Raw genomic sequence first — 23,497 nt, 5'->3', positions numbered from 1 at the left:
CTACTAAAAATCCAATTTCTAACATTGGTTGTCAGCGGTGAGGATAGGACTTGCATTTGCACTTGATTTACAGTGATTGGTGTGCAATACTACCATATCGCAGACCATTACGTGCCACAATTTGGTTCTTTTTCTTTTTGGCTAATTTTTTGATCTAGCCAGTTTGAACTTGCTACTTCATCATGCCGGAATCAAGAGCATCATCTGTTGCATCCCTGGAAGTTGCCTTTGAGGAGGATAGGTTGGAATCCTACAGTGCTAGGGAATTGAAAGCGATTTGCAAAAACCTAAAAGTCCAAGTCAGAGGCCTCACTGGGAAGGAGGAGCTACAAAAGGCGCTGAGGGCCTTGGTAGCAGCCAGACATGCCAGCGAGCAGTCTGGTGATCTCAGTGGAGAGGCGGAGGAACCTGCTCCTAGGGTGGATGTGCTTTTGGGAGGGGGGAACCCTCCAGGGCAGGCAGCAGTGGCCTGTCCCCAGAGGAGCTGGAGGACAGGCGAGAAGCAAGTCCAGAAGCAAGGAGAGTTACAGTCGAACTGGAGAAGTTTAAGTTAGCCATGGAGGAGAAAAGGATGATGTTAGATCATGAGATCAGGATAAAGGAGCTGGATCAGAGGAGTAGAGCCAGCTCAGATGGTGGCAGCAGCCCGACAAGACCGGCAGACAGGATTGTGCACATCCCTAAGAATGTAGGCTAAGAATTCAAGAAGGGGGATGACATACAAAGGTGGTTTCAGGGTTACGAGGCAGCGATACACATGAATGGGGTCCCTGAGGAGAATTGGGGAGCAGGATTGTGCACCTCTTCCCAGAAGAAGCAAGGGATACGTCAATAGCTTTGGGTAAGGGGTATCGCCTTACCTATCCAGACATGACGGACACCTTTCTCACTAAGTATGGTCTCACTCCTGAAAAGTACAGGGATCAGTTCAGGTCCAGTAAAAAGTCAGATGCCAACACTTGGTTGGAATGTGTAGATGTTTTGCAGGTCACTGGATGGCTGGGTGAAGGGCAGTAATGTGACAGATTTTCAGGGGCCCTACAATTTGATTGCATGGGAGCACTTGTCTAGTCTGTGTTTTGCAGATCTGCTCCAGCACCTAGTTGATAGTAAGCTGACTGACCCCAGGAAGCTTTCTATGGAGGCGGATGCTGGGTGAGTACCAGGGTCCACAGGAAACCGTATGGGGAAGACTCAGCCAAAGGTGGGCAGGGTCCACAGCAGAAAAGTGGGGGGGACAAGGGTAAAACAGAGGAGTTCTCTAAAGGGCCCCAAAATAACACCCAGGGTAAAGGATCCCATCCACCAGGAGATAAGAAACAAGGGGTCTCGTCAGGTGGGTCACATGAAGGGGGACCCCAAGTGCCCAAAGGGGGCACAGCCACCCACCAGTGGGCAGTCCAAGGTGTTGGCTAGTGTAGCGCATGGGTAGGAGGAGTACCCAAGGAGGGTGGGGACCCTGCAGAAATGACCCTCTTCTCTCTAGGGGACAGTGAGATGGTCTCAGGAAACCCGGTGCCACTTAACACAAAGAAATACAGCACCTAGGTGACCATCAATGGGGAAAAAGGTAGAGGCTCTCAGAGATACTGGAGCCAGTGTGACCTCAGTCCGGTGTCACCTGGTCTTTGAGAAGCAGGTAGTCCCAGGAGCATTCCACCAAGTAATTGCGGTGGACAATTCAGTGCGCCAGTGTCTGGTGGCGCAGGTTCCCTTCGAGTGGGGGGGGGGTCTCCGGTCCCTTGAGGGTGGTTGTGAGCCCTTCCATGACTGTAGATTGTCTGCTAGGTAACGACCTCGAGCAGTCCTTATGGAAGGATGTTGAGCTAAGGTCTCACTTGGAGATGCTTGGGTTGCCAGAGTGGGCATGCGTGTCGACTCGGTCAATGGCGGCCAGAGAGGGTGATCAAGAGGAGTTGGAGCCTAAAACAGTGGCCCAAGTCCCTGCCAAGAGAAAGGGCAAGGGGCGCGGGAAACCGGCCCCTGAAGTTCCCACGGACCGGGAGGAGGCGGACCTTGAGGGGGACGCCCCGGTACCTACAGGGGAGCAGGTAGCTGAACTGGGGGACATCTTTGAGCTGACCCATTGGCAGCAAGAAGGGGGTCCCACCAGGGAGGAATTCTGCAAGGAGCAGAAGGAGTGACCTCTGGAGGGTCTGCGGCGGCAGGCTGCAAACCAGGCAGCTGGTGATCAGCCCAGATCACATTGGATCTACTGGGAGAATGAACTCCTGTACAGTGAGCCTAAGGTCGCTGAGCCTGGGTCAGCCTGTGTGCTGGTGGTACCCCAGCGCTTCAGGACCTTCCTACTGGGCCTGGTTTATGGCGTGCCTTTGGCAGGACATTTGGGGCAGGACAAGACCTTTGACAGGCTTGTCACCCCTTTCTTCTGGCCCCAAATGCGAAGGCAGTCAGATGGACATTGCAGGTCTTGCCAAACTTGCCAGGCAAGGGGTAAGAGTGGGAGGAAGGTCAAAGCTCCTCTCCAACCTTCTCCAGTGGTTGGAACACCCTTTGAAAGGGTAGGGATGGACATTGTGGGGCCACTGGATCTCAAGACGGCCATGGGCCACAGGTACATCCTGGTCTTGGTGGACCATACCACCCGGTACGCGGAGGCAATCCCTCTCAGGACAAAGACGGCGCCAGTGGTGGGTCGGGCTTTAATGGGGATCTTTTCCCGCGTGGGGTTCCCCAGAGAGGTGGTTTCTGACAGGGGGACCAATTTCATATCCAAGTATATGACATCCCTGTGGAAGGAGTGTGGTGTAACCTACAAGTTCACCACCCCTTACCACCCACAAGGTAACGGTCTGGTGAAGAGATTCAACCAGACCTTGAAGGGCATGATTAAGGCTCTAACAGAACGCATTAGGCGTAAGTGGGACGTCCTTTTACCGTGCCTTCTGTTTGCATACAGGGAGGTACCACAGAAGTCTTTTGGGTTCAGTCCCTTTGAGCTTCTGTATGGTCACTCTGAGAGGACCTCTGAGTTTGGTGAAGGAAGGCTGGGAGGCAGCTCCCAGGAAAACTCCTGAGGGTGTGTTTAGTTACATGCTGGCCTTCAGAAACCGAACTGCCCGCTTCAGGAAACTCGCTCAGGCGGACCTAGAAGCAAGCCAGGAAGAAATGAGGAAGTGATATGACCAGAATGCCACTCTGGTCTAATTTCAACCTGGGCAAAAAGTGTGGGTCATGGCCCCAGTTGAACCTTGTGCCTTGGGCCATTTGAGGTGATGGAGCGCAAAAGTAATGTCACCTACATAGTGGACTTTCGGGCTCCAAGGAACCCTTTGAGGGTCCTCCATGTAAACTGCCTCAAGCCCTACTTCGAGAGGTCCGAAGTGAGCATGCTCTTGGCGACAGATGATTGGGTGGAAGAGGAGAGTGAACCTCTCCCTGACCTCCTGTCTACCAAGGAGCGCAATGGGTCAGTGGAAGGTGTGATCCTCTCCCCTACACTGACTCCAGTGCAGCAGAGCGACTGTCACCAGTTGTTGGGACAGTTTGCCCCACTGTTCTCCCTGACCCCAGGTGTTACTCACTGGTGTACCCATGACGTGGACACCGGTGACAGCCCTCCTGTGAAGCACAAGATTTACAGGTTGACTGACTGGGTCCAGGCCAGTATTAAAGAGGAGGTCTCTAAGATGTTGGCGTTAGGGGTGATTGAGCCTTCCAGCAGTCCTTGGGCCAGCCCAGTGATCTTGGTCCCAAAGGCTGCTGCACCCGGTGCCACTCCAGAACTGCGGTTTTGTGTGGACTACCGTGGGCCCAATGCCGTCACCAGGACTGACGCACACCCCATCCCCAGAGCTGATGAGCTCATTGATCGGTTGGGAGCTGCCAAGTTTCTCAGCACGTTTGATTAAACATCCGGGTACTGGCAGATTACCTTAACCGATGGGGCCAAGGAGAGGTCAGCATTTTCAACCCCAGAAAGACATTACCAGTTCCAGGTGATGCCCTTTGGGTTGAAGAATGCCTCTGCCACCTTTAAGAGGTTGGTCAACCAGGTGTTGGCTGGGCTGGAGGATTTCAGTGCCGCCCACCTAGATGACATCGCAGTGATCAGTTCCAGCTGGGAAGAACACTTGCAGCACCTCGGTGAAGTTGAAGGCACTGCAGAGGGCCGGCCTCTCGATCAAGGCCAGTAAGTGCCAGATCGAACAGGGTTCGGTGGTGTACTTGGGACACCAGGTAGGAAGCGGCCAGGTGGCGCCCCTACAACCCAAGATTGACACCATTCTGGCTTGAAAACCCCCCCAAGACCCAGACAGAGGTGAGGGCCTTCTTAGGACTCACGGCTACAACAGAAAGTTTGTTAAGGGGTATGGCACCATTGTTGCCCCCTTAACAGAGCTGACGTCCAGGAAGCAGCCCAAGAAGATGATCTGGACGGAGTACTGCCAGAAGCTTTTAATGCCCTGAAGGCCGCCATGTGTATGGCACCCGTGCTCCATGTACCCGACTTCTCCAAGTAATTTGTCGTGCAGACTGACCCTTCAGAGCATGGAGTGGGAGCGGTGCTCTCACAACTGAACGAAGAGGGCCTAGACCAGCCTGTAGTTCCCCAGGGAACAGAGGTGGAGTGCCATAGAAAGGAAAGCTTTTGCTGTGGGCACTAAAGAAGCTGAGACCATACCTATTTGGAACTCACTTCTGGGTTCAGACAGACCACAGGACCCTCAGATGGTTGATCCAAATGAGGGGTGAGAATCAGAAACTGCTGAGGTGGTCCATCTCCCTACAGGGAATGGGCTTTATGGTGGAACGCCAATGCAGATGGTCTGTTCAGGTTCTTCTGCCTTAGTGAAGAGAACTCACAGGAGGGTGGGTAGTTCTCCCTACTTTCAGCTGGAGGGGACATGTGTTAGACTTGGCATCTTTTAGCGTGTTTACCCTGAGTATTTGCTTTCTGACCTCCAGGTTTTGACTCTTGTTTTTGCTGGTGTAGTGTTTCTGCACACTTTTCTCACTGCTGATCGATGATCACGTGCAAGTGCTTCTGTGGTAAATTGTGTTATGGACTGGTGTTTCCATAATTGGATATTTGATTTACTTGTTAGTTCCTAGTAAAGTGCACTGAGTGTGCCAGGGCCTGTGAATCAAATGCTACTAGTGGGCCTGCAGCGCTGATTGTGCCACCCACGTGAGTAGCCCTGAAAAGATAACTCCGACCCGCCATAGCGTAGTCTGCGCGCAGTTTGTATCTGCTGTGTCGACTTGGCCAGTGCGCACAAATGCCAGTCCCTCACCTTCCCTTTTCTTACATGTCAGCCACCCCTAAGGTAGGCCCAAGGTACCCCTGTGGGCAGGGCGCAGTTTATGTGAAATCTAAGACATGCCCTGGTGTGGGTGGCATGTCCTGATAGCAAAATACGGGCAATTTCGTTTTTCGCTATTACAAGGCTAGCTATTCCCATAGGACAGAATGGGGAGTTTGTTTATAACATCTTATAAACATAACTGGCCCCGGGGAATTCGGTAGGAAAATAACGTTTACTATGCCTGAACTCAGAATCTAAAGATCCATCTTTTAGTAAAGGTGATTTTTACAATCTGTGTTTGAAAATACCACTTTTAGAAAGTAGGTATGTTCTTGCTCAGTCATCCCGTGTGCCTCTGCTGGAATGTGGATTGCCTGTCTGGGGTTTGGATGACAGAAGACTGGGGGGCAGGAGTGGCTCCAGATAGTCTAGATGGGTCAGGAAAGGGCTGAATAGACCTGGGCTGCAATTGGGGAAGGGGGGGGGGGGGAGATTTCCTTGCACCTCAAAGGGCCTGGTCTGCCTCTGACCATGCCGTCTCCACCTCCTGCCAGGAAGTCACACCAGAGAAGGCAAAACTGGTTCTAGCTGGGCACAGACACTCTCTTCCTAAGAGATCAAAGGATTTTGGGATATAAATATTGGGGCCCAGACCCCTGAACTTTAGAACTCCTTTGGACCAAGAAGACTGCTAAGAAGAAGAGCTGGAGAAGCTGTGAGGGGGAACTACCACTTTGCTGTGTGCTTTGCTGTGTTGGCCTGCAGTGGCTGCTTTTTTCTTGGGCAGTGAAAGGACTGGACTGAACTTTTTTCAATACACTTTTGTGAGTTTCTCCAAGGGCTTGAGATAGAGCTTGCCCCCTGTTCAAGAAGTCTCAGGAACAGCAAAGACTTCAAGTTCTTCTGCCCTCAGCACTGGGGAATGTGTGTTTTTAGTGCTGCAACAGAAGAAAAAGCAACCCGACGCCGCTGCCAACTCCGTGTCCTGAAGGCACCGCAGAGGGCACCGCCACAACGTCGCACCATGACGCTGGTCTCACTGACAACGCCTGCTTATGCCGCCACTGAGCCGCTGCTCCGACCGTGATCTGTGAGCCCCGCACTCCGCACCGCCTCGCTTCACGACAACGCCTTGGTATCCCTGATGACACTGCTCCACGACAAAATCGACGCCGCTGCTTGCACCGTGGTTTGAGGGCACCGCTCGTAAAGTTACATGACACACCGCTCTCATTCCGCACCGCAGCCTTGGCCTACCGACGCCGGTGCCATCGACTCCAGTTTGTCAGCCGACGACAGCGCTTCAGCAACGACGACGCTGCTGCTTGCACCGTGACCTGCCAGCACCGCGACAAGCACCGCACCACTTCGCACCGCGACCCTGGTCTCACTGACAATGCCATCTGATGCCGCCACCGAGCCGCTGCTCGCACTGCGACCTGAGGGCACCGCACGCCCCACCGCTGCACTTCGCACCGCAGCACCCAACGCCTGTCGACATCAGCACGCCTGACTTCAACAGAGATGAGTTTGATCTGCAACGCGTGTGACTTTGAGGGCCCCGACGACTCCTGCACCAACCTCCGGAACCGACACCTGCGGACGCCGTACTTTCGGAAGCTCAATGTGAGGGGGCCGACGCCCTGCATTTCCCGACACCGCAGTCAGCCAGAACTGTTTGGATTTTTTTGCTCACAACGCCGTGATAGCCGCGGACGGAGCTATCGACATCAAGAAACTGTTTTTCAAGCATATTTTGTAAATCGTAGATGTTTAAGTACTGTATTGTGGATTTTTATCGTTTTTGGTCGTTTCTTAAGAATATAAAAATATTGGATATTTTTCTAAACTGGTGTAGTGTCCTTTTGTAGTGCTTACACTGTATTACTGTTGGTTATGTGCATATGCTTTACACACTGCCTCTAAGAAAAGCCTGACTGCTCGTGCCAAGCTACCAAGGGGGGTGAGCAGGGGTTATTTTAGGAGTGTAACTCCCTTATCCTGACTAGAGTTGTGGTTTCTGCCTGGCTTTGGCACATGCCCTAGCATACTAAAAATCAAATGTTTAACAATGACATACTGTACTGTATGGAAAGATGAGGGAGTATGAATGCTCGTACGACTAAGTAGTATTAATAATAATTATGATTAACTTTTAGATTATATTTAAATCACTGTTATATTATACATGAAAAGTTATATAACAAACATAATTTTGTTAAAGAAATGCTTGAAATGTGTCATGTTGTTTCTCTGGTAATTTAAATTGATGCCCCAATAGTACGAAAATTGAGTTAAATCCATGTTGATTCATATAGTTGCCTAGGATCTTTTGTATACAGTTTGGTATGATGGTAGAGAGGCAGCGTTTATAGCTGTAGACCCTATCCAGGTCCTAACAGTCATCACCCTTACACTATCGCCCTTTCCCGGGACGTCTGGGCAGGACCCGTAGGAGAGAAAGCCCTTGGTTTTTAGGTAACCTAGAGCCAATCAGAACTCTAGACTAGTAATCAGGTGGCCTGGATCCAAAGGGAGCCCTAACAGTCAGGTGACCTAGCTCTATTTTTGGGTTGATATAAACTCAAAATTGTTTAACACAGAAACCTTCTGCAGTGCTCTGAACTAAATCCCTTTTCTGGTGTACCTACTTTCTCGGGATTGGGCAGCACAACTCTACTCAATAGGGGTTAGCAATGCCAAAAGATCTGGCTTATAACAGAAAGTGCCATTCCAGTTACAGGTGAGTTTAGATCCTCTAGTTGACATACATGAACTCTGGCACTCATCCTTTCACTCCTACATTCATTTGCACACATGCACTGACTCATTCTTGCATTCGCCCTGTTACCCATCCTCAGTGACACTGACCCACAAAAAGCTTATGAAAGATAAATGAAATAAATAGAAAAAGAAACATGCCACCACTTAATCTTGGCAGGCGTATGCTTGAAATACAAATATAAAACGAAGCATAGCAGCAGGCAGCCATCTTTTAGTGGTATTCTATGCAGTGTAGTATTGTTTTAAGGTTCCGGCATAGCAGTCTCATTTAGAAGCAGTATGGAAATAAATAATGGTACTCTATGCACAAAACCATCCCAAGATCACCACTCTGTAAAATTGCACTAAGTGGTCATCTTTGAATCCTAAAGTGTATAGTGTGTGACTGTTTTATTGATCCAAGGTGAGTAACACAATGCTTCTAAACATGTTGAATATCCTGGGACGGTAAAATCATGATACACCATAGACATTACCATTACAAGATGGCCGCCAAGGTTAGAACTAGTCGCCACACAGTAGGCAGCACAATGTAGATGAAATAAGCAGCAAACGAGTGGGCAAATAGAACTGCATGGGTGAGCTGCATACTGTTCAAAGAAAGGAAAGACATGACAGAAAAACATGGATAAGGACTGGCCATCACGTCAAGCAATGACACTTTGGAGCAATCATTTTCAGGCAGATGTACACGTGATCAGACAAAATGCCATCACTCACAGGCCAGTAGAGCCAATGGCAGAAATGGGCCATATCATTGTCCCATGTAGTATGCTGTGATGGGCAGAAGCAGATTTTGAATGACACTCGAAGAGACGAAAGAGGACTGATCCAGAGACCCACTATATATGTATGTACCTTGGATTCTCATTAAAATAATTTTATTTACTTTACTATATATATATTTTTTTTTTTTGCTTTGGCCCGACAGACAAGTACAACTTCTAGGAATTCCTATGAGGCTCCAAGATTTGTTACAGAAATTAACCAACACCTATACCTCGGCTTCTATGCTAAGTGGTAAGATTCCCTGTAACAAAATACATGTTTCCAACCTGTTACACAATATAATAACCATGCATTCTCAAAAGGCTGTAACGTGCTTTTCACAATAAATAAGTCAGGCCTTCTGCCTTTGCCATACTTTTCATAATAAACATGTTATGCCTACCAAACTGATTGGTAGCTTCTCGCCATAACCAGCTCAGTCCTGCTGTGTTGAGCATCAGCCATCTCGTATAGCAAAATGTGCGATACAAGGACACAGTTTTTTTTCTTAAAAACTTTTTTATTGAGTCATCAAATAAAGTAATCATATTTGTTACTAAGAAGCAAGGGTATAGGTTAATCAGTGTAATAGTTTTCGAGCAGGTGACTTCTATATAGCATTTATGAAACAAAGAAATAGACAATTCTGGTCTGTAAACGACAGCCCCTAACATTACAAACAACTGTGTCTTATACCGAATAATAGACCAAAGATCTTACCCATCAAGCCATTCCATGTATGTCATAATCTGGTGTAGCAACATTTTTGTCCCGTGATATTATTCATATGGTTTCCAGTTCTGCAGGTTGTGGTGGGGGAGGCTCTAGTAGGAGACCCCTGAAATCTGCTCAACGTTTCCATATTTTAAAGTGCTTCTGCGGGCACCCCTGCGCTTAAAAAATAGGCTGTTCCTGGCCCATACACCAGTCAAGGCCAGCCTTCCAGGCACCCAATTTAGGCGGAGCCGGATCCTTCCATGCCCTCGCTATATCTCTTTTTGACAGGGTAAAACCCAAGAACAGTAAATGTCTTTTATAGATATTTCCCCCAATTTCGTCCGTGATGTGCAAAAAAAACAAGCTTAGGAGAGAGAGGTATGTCCCAACCCAGCACTTCTGATAAACAACGAGTAACTCCCCTCCAAAACCTGCCCAGCGCAGTTCAATCCCAAATTGTATGCAGAAGTGTGCCTTCCTCACTGCCACACCGTAGGCACATAGGGGAATCTATCAGCCCCGCCCTCCAAAACCGATATATGGTAAAATAAACATGATGCAAATATTTAAACTGGATAAGTCTGAGACAAGATGCTATTGCCGCACATCTATAGAATTCCAAGGCCTCTGTCTACAAGCACACACATTTTAAGCAGAAACCCATATCTGTCCAGTCAAAATTTGCACTGTAGCGATACAACATTTGGCTGGAGCTGAAGCCACTCTCTCAGTAGGGCTTCTCATAGCTCGTTATCTGTTGAACCTCTAAAGTCGAGGGACTGCAGAGCAGTTAAACCAGGCCTAAAAGTGGGGCCTTCAGGGATTACAGCTTTGAGCTGCTTTTTGGTTGTGGTCCCTGGCGATTAGGTGACCTGGCTCCAACGGCAACCCTAGAGTCGCAGACTGGATGGCCTAAAACTTGCCCAGTTTGAACCCACTACGTGTTTATCAAGCGATGAATTTGAAAGGTTACTTTTCATTCTAATATGAAGTATGTTTAGTTCCACTCGAAATCTATCTATTTTTGTTCTGACAATAAATTGTCTCTTTTCAGTGCAATCATTTGTGGTTCATTTGAAATATGTACATTTGCTCTAGCATCATTCAAAATTCACATATGTTTTCCACGTAGCCTTTTGTATTTGCCCTGTTTAGAATACTGCAGATTGTTCTGTGCGTTCCTCTAAGTGTTCGGTATGTGTTTTCATTAAAGGTGAATGCATCTTACTGCATGTGATAGGATTTTTATCTCAATTCCCATCAATGATGGTAAAATGCAAATTATTTGTTATCATGTAATTGCTGTGTGTGCCTTTCTTGATGAAAATGAACAGCTTGTCACGCTTTCTTCCACAGATGGAGATGTCTGACTTTGAATCTAGGGACCACACATCATGGTTCCATTGTTGGTAAGAAGTCTGATCACTTTGTCTTCAACCCTTGCAGCATGCAGGGTTTTGGAAATGTATTCTTATTCAGTGACGTTATGAGACAGAATGTAACTTTGTTTAAATCTGTTATTGCTTGCTCAAATGATACTGGCTGACATTTGCATTTAGAATTGTTTTTGAGACCCTTATAAAACATATTTTACTTGCTTTCCAAACGTATAAAAAATATTTAGTTTATATTCCTGTTGACGATGTCACTTTCTATCCAGTTGTTTCCTGCAGTCTTTTATTCATCCAGACAATGTTCTGAATCATTCACAATTCTTTGTGCTGTATGGGTATTTTCCTTCGCAGATTTTTTTTAACAACACTTTTTATTGATCAAGAAGGCAAGGGCTGCAGGCCCCTGTAAACCCAGGGGATCTGCCACATAGTAAATAGCAACAACTCTTGACATTTTTACCATATAGAGGAACATTGGAGATCTATTCATACAACATCTATCAAGAAAAAACCCCTCCCCCCCAACACCCACCCCCTCCCCCGGACCACACCACCGCCAGACACCACCAGAACCATCTTTATACAATTAGAGCTCAGCACTACGCTTGACATTCAAATAGGCCCCAAGTCTCCATCCGCAGGAACCGATGCAAGGAAAATGCCCCTGTAATCAGCCCACCGCTTCCTTCGCAGATTTAACCTAAAAATCAATCAGCTCTTATCTTCAGAACATACTCTGGGTCCAACTATCTCCCTAGGCCTGGGTCTTCTGGTGTATATTTGCCACTTAGGCAGACTATACGTGGCATTTCACTATGCAAACAGACAAAAAAAATACTTTACAAGGAAGTGTAAAAGAATCATTTACAACGTGATATATTTTTTTAACTAGCAATTGGAAATATTCCCAGAAATACTATTTATGCTTATCTTAAAGCAAAGGCACATCGTTGTCTTTGAAAACTACTTGCGTCTGGCCCCATTGAGGCTCTGTCCAGTGGTTCAACCTTAAATCTGATAGGCTTTTATTCAACAGAGTGCTTTTATCTTGATCATTCACCCTGCTAGCAGAATTAAAATGCTACAATGTGCCTGCCTCATGGAAGTCGTGCGCTGTAGAGCACCGCAATATTAGACGCTTTGACAATAAAGGATTGCGCGTTTACGGAGTCCGCGGACCCAATCCCTGACCACAATTTGTTGTTGGTGTGGTGGATTGTGCAGTGGGTTATAAAATGGGACCAAAAAAAGTAGCTACTCTGAGGTCTGAATAAAGCACAAACCGGCCATATTACAGAAACTTTGCATTGTTGCAACAAAAAAAACCAACAAAAACAAAGAAAATCAGTTTTGCACTATTTTGTGGCTTGCGCAGAAGGGAACAGAGCAAACACATATTGCCTCAGTACATATCACATAAATACTTTTCCTACAGGGCAAATATGGAAGCATGTAAACACAACAAAGACGATGACAAAACATCACCTGAATTTGGACGTATGGACTGATTTTTCTGGTTATTTGTCCTCAAACATTATTTATACAAAATTATTGGAGTGCTGCAGTATTTTGTTTTAATACAAATAAGGAAGAAGTGAACGGTGAAATCATTGCCAAATATGCTTAACAAATATCTTACCTATAAATCATTTTAACGATTGTAATAGAATTTTTAACAAGGAAAGTCATTGTATACAACGATCCTCTTGTTGGAAGAAAGGCAAAATTATTTTTAACTCCTTTTGCTACATGCGTGCTCTAAAATACTATAGAAAATTACTTTCCATTAAACTTGAGCCTGCTATAGAACTTGGCGTCCGCCAAAATATAAATCCCATTACATCCTATGGGATTTTTAATTCGCAATCCGTCCGCCGAGTTCTAAATCAGGGCCTGGGTCTGGTCCTTCACATTTGCAAAGAGTAGAACATGAATGTTTTCTGTTTCATATTATGTAAACAGATCAGAATAATTTGGACTCCATTTTCTGTCATGCCTTGGAGGAAATATCACTTATTCCATTCCTTGTTGCAGAAAACATTGAAATGTGTGCAAATGCTTTTTCTGTGTCTGTGCAAAATTTCCTTAATATGGCCTTGGTGATTTAAATAAGGTACACTTTACGGAACAAGTGAAAGTTGTTCCAAATTTCAAAATAAGGGGAACATTTGTAGGTCTTTCTGGACTGTGAATGAGGATATGGTGGGATCTAAACTTAGTGCATGCGCAGTCTACATAAATGGCGTTCTGGCGTTGCTAAGACAAGCACATGTGGATCCTGAATGAGGCGGACATCACGGCCTAGTCGGAGGGACAGTTATTCATAGTGATATTGCTCTCCGTCCCTTCCATGTTGGCTCTTTATTGCGAACTACTATGGATCTTTTTACTCCACAGCATGTGCTGTATACCTGCAGTATGTGCATCAAAAAATCTTGGTTGAGAACCATTCCTGGATAAAAAAGGATATTCAGAGGTTGACCCTTTTGGGTCTAAATGATTAGACAAACTGACGTTTTCGTGAAAAATATTCTGACGTTTACAAAGGAGATATTCTGAATTGAAGGGTACTGCAGTTTTATATTGCATGAACTCGACCCATAGGTATTGGAGCGCACAAGGACACATTAATTTTTTTACATTTTTTTTTTGGAGTATGCACGGGGAGATTAAATGATTTGCCCAGAATCACAGGATGTTGAGCCGAGGCTGAACCTTGTTCCTCAGCTCCAAAGTCGGTATCTGTAGCCGTCAGGCCGCATCCTCATGAAGGCTTTTGTTTTTGGTTACCTTCTTCCTGTGAACGTCATTCAGTAAGACACGTTTGACTTTATTTGTGATCTAGAACATTCTCAGTGTGAAGGACAGTTCAGGCACACTGTCCCTGTTTGCTCCATGGCACGTTCTGACCGTATGCACCTCACAATGTCCAGAACAGTTCTCCCAATTCCCCAAAAATGCACTGTTCATTGTGTAGTCAGGAACTCGCGTCTGCCATGGGAACAGCGCATTATTGAAAGGCAGATTGGCGGCTTCAAACAGCGGTCTGTTTTCACGGTTGTAAGACACAACCACGCTTTCCTTTCCCACGCATCCCTTAACAATGCGGGTGGAACAACAAATGCATCTGAACCACGCATACCATTTACAACGCAAGTCGTTACAATGACTTGCCTTAGAGGGGGGTTCTGGACTTTGGAATAGTATAGTTTAGTAATCCAACTCCAGTCTTCGCAACAGTAAGGCCAGTCTAGAACAGGGCGAGCTCCCAGAGGACCAGCGTCTAGCGACCATAGTCGCGATCCACAAGGCAGGAAAACCGCCGCAAGAATGTGCTTCCTACAGACCAATCTCCCTTATAAATGCTGAGGCAAAAATTCTGGCCAAGGCGCTGGCGCTGCGCCTCCAGCCATACCTCACTACATTAATTCATCTTGATCAGTCGAGCTTCATGCCCCACCGTAACACGACCCTGAATCTTCGTAGGCTCCAGGGAGTCATAGCTCGCAGTCCCACAATTGCGGAGGATGCAGTCCTCCTCTCATTGGACGCCGGCATGGTGTTCGACATGGTGGAATGGCCCTTCATTTTTGCAGTGCTCCGACACATGGGATTTGGCCCCAAGTTCTGTGCCTGGGTACGTCTTCTCTAAACAAAACCCATGGCGCATGTTGTGGCCAATGGTTGCACTTCAAAGAACTTCCCTCTGAGCAAAGGTACGAGGCGGATGCCCACTCTCCCCTCTCTTGTTCGCGATAGTACTCAAACCGCTGGCGGCGTGGATCCGCCAAGACCCTGTCATCAGGGGACTCAAGTGGACGAAGGAATGGGAGGACCGCATATCACTATATGCGGATGACATCTTACTCTTTATGACGTCTCCCGCCCGGTCGCTAAATTGTCTTTGACATCTGTGCGGCCTATGGCAGAGCCTCAGGCTACACCATTAACTGGTTGAAATCATTGCTTTTTATCCTCCATGCCCCCCCTCAAAACTACAGCGTAACTGTGACATCGGGGTTTCATGTACCTCGGCATATATATTACCCCCAGGCGTCAAACTTCATAGAAGAAAACCTCATGAAACCGCTGGCCCGCTTCCGCCGCGATGTGAAGCTCTGGCGCTCTCTCCCTCTTACATTAATGGGCAGAGCTGCACTCTTCAAAATGATGACACGGCCCAGATTTCTGTACGTCTTACAAAATACCCCCTTCCGTATCTCCCCTTCGTTTTTTATTTTGATAAATGCCAAAGTAACCAAACTCCTCTGGGATGGCGGAACAGCTCGCATCGCCATGACAAAACTAGTTAAGGGATGGTACGATGGAGGAATTGCTCTCCCACACATACAGACTTATTACTGGGCATCGCAACTCACTGCAATAAACCGCAAGACAATCCCGCATTCCGTATTGATCGCCACCTCTTAGACATTGATGGGATAATGGGAGCCTTATACAACAACACCAAGAAACGACACTACACGGGCCCCACGGCCCATACACTACAAATCTGGCATGAGGCACAGAGGGCAATGGGGTGGGAGGGGACTCTCACATAAGCGACACCGCTGTGGGACACTTGGAAACTTGGGAGGCTGAGAAACACAAAGGGATTCCGCAATGGGACCTAATCGGGATCTCCAGGGTGGGAGACCTGTGGCAGAAGGGGGGGTCGTACCGTTCACTCAACTACAGGACACATAAAAACTGGCAAAAACCGAACATTATAGATATGCCCAAATAAGACATGCCTTACAGGCAGCGATTGCACCGGACAAACAACTACCCGAATCCCCCGCATTAGAGGACAGATTACTCACAGACCACCTCCAAACAAAAGCCATCTAATTGACTTATCGTAAAATAATAAACAACTGACAAAATCCAACAGTAGCCCTGAAAAGGAAATGGCAGGCGGAGGTCGGCGACCTAGATGAGGAGGTCTGGCAGAAGGCCCTGATGTCCCCGAGGGAGGCGGCAATACCCTCCACCTTTAGATTAATCCAATTAAAAATCCTACACCGCATTTATTAAACAAGGACCCTGCTGCACAAGATAGGTAAGGCGTACGCTCCACTCTGCCTCCGACAATGCAGTGCCGAGGGTACTTTTTGGCACACACTTTGGGACTGTCCGCGGGTCGCCTCTTACTGGACCTCAGTGGTACGCACCATGTCCCAGGTCACCAACGTAGTCATCCCGCTCACTCCAAAATGCTGCCTGCTTAACATCTGGGAGCCCACGGACCTGAATCATGCAGACCAAGACTGGGTGACATTAGGGATGACATTAGCCAAACGCAACATAGCACAGCGCTGGGGTTCAGAGCAGCCCCCGACGCCACGGCAATGGTGTCGAGACATGGACCACACAATGGTGACAGAGAAATATGTATACATCCAGAGAGGATGCCCCAAGAAATGGACACGAATTTGGGGCAAGTGGAATCACTATCGAGGCGACATCTGCGAACCTCCCCCACCAGAGCAGGTATCGGACGATAGCAGCTAACCGATGCAGAGGGGTGAGACGGGGCCTGCCACACTGCACTACACCCACGGGGCACGGGCGGGTTGCTAGAGGTGTTGCCCAAATGTATGATATAATGCCATGTGTATACGTACTTGGTTTATTGCTGAGATATGCCACTGAATAAACACTATTGAATTGCAAATGTATTGATGTGTGTCAATATTCAATAAAACTTTTTTTTTTTAAAGAAAATGGAGTTCTAATCAATGGACAAAAAGAGGAGGATCGTGGTCCACATAAAGAACATTGCACAGAAAACAAACACTATTCATGCAGCCAGATGGAAAGGATTTGGAAGAGATCCCTTAATACGCCGGACTCCTCACTCTCCTGCGCCCCTTGGCACATCTAAGAATACAAGGAGATTTCTTAGGTGTTGTAAGCGTGTGACCCAGGCTTTCAAATTTGCCTGTGGTTGGGCGGTAAACCAACCACTTGAATCAGGCACACCAAGACCAGTATCTGCACTGGTGTCTGATCATATGTCTAAAGCCATCTACCCCAGCCAACAATCCGCCAGCCTGGCGATTAAACCTCATCGCGTGCTCCAGTCAAGCTTTACCGCTTCGCTGTCTTCCGCCTGGTGGCGTCGAAGAAGATTCATCTGAGCACTTCCTACACCTGGTGGTTTCTGTGGAAGACCCAAATCTACAACATCTTCTGACATTACTGCTGCTTCAGCTACATCTATATTTACCTCCCACTGCTCCCTCCTTACTTCCCCGCCCCTCTTCACCTTACGCTCCCCAGCCACAAAAGTGCCAGGAGACTGTACCAGTTTTGTGTTGTACTTATCAAAACAACAAATTACATAATGATTTGGAATGTGTACAATAGAAAATAGAGGTGCCACGAGGTCAATATAAAGATCTTTCATTGGTTGAGATAAGGGGCGGACTATGGACTATTGTCCATACTTAGAGCAAAATGGGGACTACATGAGAAGCTGTATGCAGACAAAATAATGAAATCATGGAACTTTAAGTATAATTGAGATTTTTTTCACTAAAGAAGGGCCATGCGAGTGCTTAATAAGTTGCTCAGAATGAAGGGCATTCTGGGTCTAAATAATGGACAAGCCGAATGCATAAGATATGCCCAATGCGGGCACCCCTACAGATGAGGTTCAAAGTGTGAGATTCAGTGGTTTCTAAATGAGCGACTCAATGGAGTCCACGCGAGGAGCACGAAGATTAGGTTGGTACACGATACAAATCTTTGGAGGTGTGGATAGGGAGTTAAACCCATGGGGCCCTTGTGATGTCGTCTATTGTTCAAAAATTTGACGATCATATACCTACACCCCAATTTGTTTGAAATGAACGCCCACACTGTCTAGAGGCTGTGATTGTTTTTTTTTTTTTTATTGAATTATTAGGTGTTGCAATAGCGCTTGCGCTCTGTCTAAAGGAGATGGTGTAAGTAATTTTGAGAATGGTTGAGGGACGTGTAAGGGAAGAAAGGGCCGACTGATGTATGGACCAGTCACACTTGTCTAAAATAAAAAGCTAAAGATGAGTTTATATATTTTTTTAATATAAGGAGTATTTTTATGTTTTTTATGATTTTTTTATATGGGATGTTTACATGGGATGATGTATATAAAGCTGCATATGTTTAAATGAATATCACATTAAGTGGCATCAAGGTGCATAAAATATTACATCTCCCTGTTTGACTAGATGAATAGATTTCTAGCTCTATGGCTTTGTTCGACGTACATCAGCCTCCAGTAAGAAAGCAAGTCATATCTGCAACTCTAACTAACATTCAAATGCCTTTGTGTAATTACCTAAAATGATTTAGTCATAACAGTTACCCATCTGTACCATTTCGACCATTAAGGTCAAGAGAAGGCCTAGAGACTCTGAACAGTATGCAAATCACATTTTTTTTTTAAAGGAGGCAGTCATCTCTTGTCGAAAGCCATTGTGGTAGGTGGCCACATACGTGTCTTGTCTGGCTACGCCCTTGCCCCAACTCCATCCTAGACTATCCCCCTTCTGGACAATGCCTCACTCAGTGACCACACCACTTCCGAATCATGGCTCGCAGCTAATGAGTGCTATGGTGATGGTAACCGACTCAAATACGCCATATAGCAGGGAGTCCACAACCTACACACAATGCCGCTGTAGATTCCTGTACGTGTTCTTGATGGGAGATGAATATCGCTCTACAAACAGTGGTCTTTAGACGGGTGGTTTTCAGTTAAATATTGGTCCAGTGCTTTCTGCAGATGTCGTTAACATTTCCTGCAATAGTACAACAGCCCTAAGATGCATTTATATCAGAAACATTGGCAGTAGGTACACTGGGGGAAACTATTAGAAATGCAAGTTATACAGTTTTCCTCCAGCAGTATAACACAAATCTATAAATACAAGCTACTGTTATATTTTGATCTTGCGTCATGCCTTTCAGCCCAACATCGGTTTTGATTGGAAGCGAGGACGTGGTACTTGCGTTTTAGGACAGTTTCTTTTGCCTGGATTCTATATCCAGATGTACAACAATAGCTTTCAAATTAATTCAAATGGGTGGCAACATTAATTAAAAGGACTGGATATCTTATTTCCTTGTGGACTGTGAAAGCAATTCTGTTGTCTTTTTCTTGCCAAAATAGAAGAGGCTGTACCTGGAAAATGGGAGCAGGTGGTCCGCGGATCACTGAGGTACGAAGGCTGCGCTGCACCTGTGGTATTTAAATAGATGGATCCGCGTCCTGTGTGCTCAGCCGTGGTGATAATGCGTCTCAGTTAGAGCTTACACCTGTCCCTGATTTGCATGGCCGGTTTCTGATGCGGATGAGCATTGCTCTGCGGGATGCTACAGATCGCTTCATCAAAATGTTTTTGGCATTTTTTATAGCTATTTCAGATATGTTCCCAAATTGATCATCTTTGCAGCAGGCAACTCCTCACATCCTTCAGAAGGAAGTCTACCGCAACCTGTGTCTATGAATACCTTTGTTTCTAAGGGGATGTGACTGGTTTTTCAATGTTTGTGCTGTATATATGCTCCCAATTCTTTGTCTGATTGTTGTGCTCATTTAATGAAATTTATTATGCATTTGCAACATGGATATGAAGAAATACAAGTATGTAATTTGTATTTACGTGAACCTAGCTGAAAGGCATCAAAGTGCGTGGTTGAAGGCAGACATCATATCGGAGAGTACTAGGCTTGGCTACATCCAAAACAGAGTGTGAATCTATGTGGCTTCTAAGAGGAAAGATGGACTATAACATATGGCGCTAGGGAATGTTCTTTAAGATGGTGTATTAGCGGTTTCCTAAATTGAAGAAGATGGATTTGTGAATGTCGATGCAGATCATTGGTTCGCGGATGCTTCGTGAGACTAAGCTGGTGGTTGCTGCATTATGGAGCTAGTCCACCACCTTTGCTGTTGGTTGGTTTAGTGGTGCTCAAATGCTGGAAAGTGGGTCTGAAATGGCTGGGCCGGGAGCACACATCAGCCCAAGGCTAATAATGCACTCTGTAGGCCCTGAGGCCTTAGCTCAGTAGAATCACTTTGGCATTTTTTAATTGGAGGATATTTGGATCCGCAATCAAATCTAATAATTTGCCTGCAGTAGCTAGGAATTCATGCTACATAAGTAAAGCTCCCATTTTTCAGTTTTTACTGATCAATACAGACCGAAAACAATGTGTTTCCCGTCTGTATTTATTTTTAAAAGCGGAAAAATACAGAAAATTGTGCTCCTTGTGAGCGACACTCCATACTGTTCATCATGGGGAGTTAAAAAATAGGATGAGATTTCCGTAAATGCAAGCATATGTTAACCTATATTTGTATATAAATGTGGAAATATACCATTTTACGACTCCATTTAGTCTCAAAAGAAATATGGATAAATACCAAAAAGATGGCCCAAAAAAAAATATGGAGAAATGCAGATGGAAATGTTAAAAAAAAAAAATCCCGGGAGCCCTAAACATAAGTCACAATTCTATACGTTTCTCCAACTACAGCACCCGTTAGAAGCATATGCAGACCAGATGCCGCTTCATATTAAATCCTAACTGGTGATTGGCCGGCTTGAGAATAAAGAGATTTCACAAGTGTATTGCGCACAGGTCCTGAATGGTCCATATAGATTAACTGCCCTCCAATCGTAGCAGGAGAATGACCTAGGTTTACTAAATCAGAAGTTGATGTGATGCCAAGATGGCTGCCTCCAAGCTGGTAATGTTAGCTAGCTTACGGCTGATACAGTTCAAGTACTTTCAGTGTGTGCTTGACTCCCCGGTATGCCTATGGCGTGTGGATAGGACTACAGCCAGGCATTGCTTCAGAAGCCCGGTGTATAGTTGGGATTTTTTCCATGCATTGTGCGTCTGTCTGAAAATACCTGGATTCTGGCTTGGAATCACCCACGCGCTTCCAAGGGTGCTTGGATGGCAGGTGGACTTGTTTCCCAAACCTGTACTCCTGGACATATCAAGATCATACCTGAGGTGCTCGCTCGCGGGCTTGGGGTGAGTTCTTAACCAGCCTGGCATAGCTGTATAGTGCCGCTGTGGGGAATGGATGGGTGCTCGCTGCTTAAGGAGTCAGGGTGCTCGAGTTTGTTACAAAAAAAACACAGGAAGATCTTGAGTTAGCGGTAGAAATAGTTTCAGATTACTTAAAGCATTTTGCCAAAAACATATAGACCTGTCCATGCTTTGTATATCAATTTAAAAATGCCTAGACCTGTATTGTCACTCAGTATATACCCGATCTGATTTTATTTTTATTTAAATAAATACATACCAATAAAATGTTTATTTAACAAGAAAGTATGGAAGGACCACCATTTATTTAGCACTTCCTCCTGGCCATCTAGAGTGCTTCTCAGCAGCCCAAGTTTGCACGGGGGATGGGGGGAGACACAGCCCCCCCACCCCCCCCCCCCTTGAAGATCGGACTAAAGCTGGTGCTGTCCCTTTCTTCAGGCATTGTATCTCACCAACCGGAAACATTTTGCCATTCCCATGTAGCCGCCCATATTTCAGAGCCTTCCACGGCTGCTTAGCTGGAATTATGAACTAAAGAAATTCAGGGATGTTGTCTCCTTCACAGGGAAGTCACTCTGAGAGCCCTCACTCAGAGGGTCAGTTCAACTTCAGTGCTTCAGTCGTGACCCAGCCGTCTCTATAGCCATGTTTACTTTCTTCACGTTTCCGCCCATCCTCTCCTCCTGGCCGCGTGGTGTACTTCTGCAGTGCCTAGCCGAGATGCAAGGCTTTTCTTCATTCATTCATTCATTGATGGAAGAAGTGAAGACTGGAGGGAGGCACAGAGGCAGAGGGGAGAGAGTATTAGCAGGCTGAGGCTGGCCGGCACCTGCTGCGGCGGGACGCGCGGGGGCGCACTCCTCTCCCGCGTCAACGCTGATCCGGGCCAGCGCTGCTTTTAGGCGCCAGGCGGTAATTTGGCCACCTTGGAGTAATTTCAATTAGAGCCGCACTCAATAAGATTGCCCGTGATAAATGTTTTCTCTCCTGTAATGGATTCTCCTTACCTGGGGCCTGCCAGGGACATCTCAGAGCTGCTGCGGCTGCAGATCTGTCGGGCCTCGGCGGCAGGAAGGCCCTTGCTTGACTTTGAGGCGCTGGCCGGGATCCAGGCACCGGCCCCCGGCTGCCTCCGAGCGCGGCGACCAGGCCCACGCGCGCCCACGCGCAGCTCGGGGAAGGAGAGGGGCTTGGCGGGGACTTTTTTTATCCAACTTCTCTGTGTCAATGAGACCGAATCGAGGAGGAAAAGATGGCGAGACCGAACGCCACAGAGAGGAGGCCATGCTTGGCTCTCCTCCGCCCCAAGGCATTTGCAGTGACATTCAGTGTTGTCTGGGGGGGGGGGGGGGAGAGGGGACACACACTGAAGGCTTCACACAGGGCCACATTCACAGCACCCCTCCGCTGCAAAGCAGAAATGTACCCCTTTATGCGTAAGACTTTCAGGGAGTTCTCAAAGAATTGCAGAAGTGCCACACTGTCGCCATTAATTTAATTTAAAGCGCACGGATATGTGGGCCTTTCTGAATACTGTGATATCCAGCTAAATCACATTCCTTCTATTTTCTTTCCATAAGAAATGATATTTTCTCTTTTGGAAACTCTCACAAAAGTTTGGAAGTGCTCCCTACCCAGTCCAGGCCTGAAAAGGTATTTACTTTCTTCCTGTACCTGCCAAAAAACACTACATTGACCTCGCCCCAGCCCGTACATCCTTACTGCTTTTCATCGCTCTACCAGGGCTAACCTGACCACGATTCCCAGATTCAAAAGTATTCGAGCGGGAGACAGACTGGGTGTTTGCGTGGTCATGTAATGTTAAGAATTTTTGTAAAGCGCTCGCTTGACCAAATGGCGTCATGGCGCTAGCTGAGTAGAAGAAAAGACAGAGTATGACAAAAAAAACAGTTAACAAGCGGAAAAGAGCCAGGTTTTTAGCGCCTTTTTGAATGCCAGAAGATTAGGAAGGGATTTAATATGTAAAGGAAGGGCATTCCATGCTTTGGAAGCTCCAAGCAGGAAGCCTCTACCCCCCCAGTTGGCCTATATCTAAATCTGGGAACTGTCAACTGTTTGGCAGATGCACCGACTTGGTGCATACCAAGTGAACCTCTTCCTCAGAAAGTCAGGCCCTATCCCGCGCGGTGCCTTGAATACCGTACTCAGTGCTTTAAACTTGACCCTCCACCTCACAGGAAGCCAATGAAGTTTGGAGATACATTTTGAAACAGATTGATGTTTGGGGACTTTGCGCAGCAACCGGGCGGCCGCATTCTGTAAGGTTTGCACCTTGTTGAGAACCTGCTGGTGGGCGTTGAGAAAAAGGACATTACAGTAATCGATCTTTGAAATAAAAAGAGAAGTTACAACTGTTTTCCGGAGATGACCTGGTAAGAAGGGTAGAATATTCCTGATCATTTTCAAGACGAAAAAAGCTGCAGTAGATACAGCATTAGCTTGGTCGGTGTAGGAGAGTTTGTTATTTACGGGGTACTCCACGAT

At 46.6% G+C, this 23,497-nt stretch overlaps 1 long non-coding RNA gene across 1 annotated transcript in view; it reads left to right on the top strand.

The window, feature by feature from the left end:
• Nucleotides 1-18,026, top strand: part of LOC146772374 (uncharacterized) — an 80,022-nt gene extending 61,996 nt beyond the window's left edge. Inside the window, exons 3-4 of the long non-coding RNA XR_014972012.1 lie at nucleotides 10,896-10,948; nucleotides 16,657-18,026. This is a non-coding gene — a long non-coding RNA (uncharacterized LOC146772374). The remainder of the gene's footprint in view (nucleotides 1-10,895; nucleotides 10,949-16,656) is intronic.
• The last annotated feature ends 5,471 nt before the right edge of the window (nucleotides 18,027-23,497 follow it).

Source organism: Triturus cristatus, chromosome 12 (assembly GCF_964204655.1).
Source record: "Triturus cristatus chromosome 12, aTriCri1.1, whole genome shotgun sequence".
Lineage (NCBI taxonomy): Eukaryota > Metazoa > Chordata > Amphibia > Caudata > Salamandridae > Triturus > Triturus cristatus.
The sequence above is the reverse complement of the archived record's forward strand: the minus strand, read 5'-3'. Positions and strand labels throughout refer to the sequence as shown.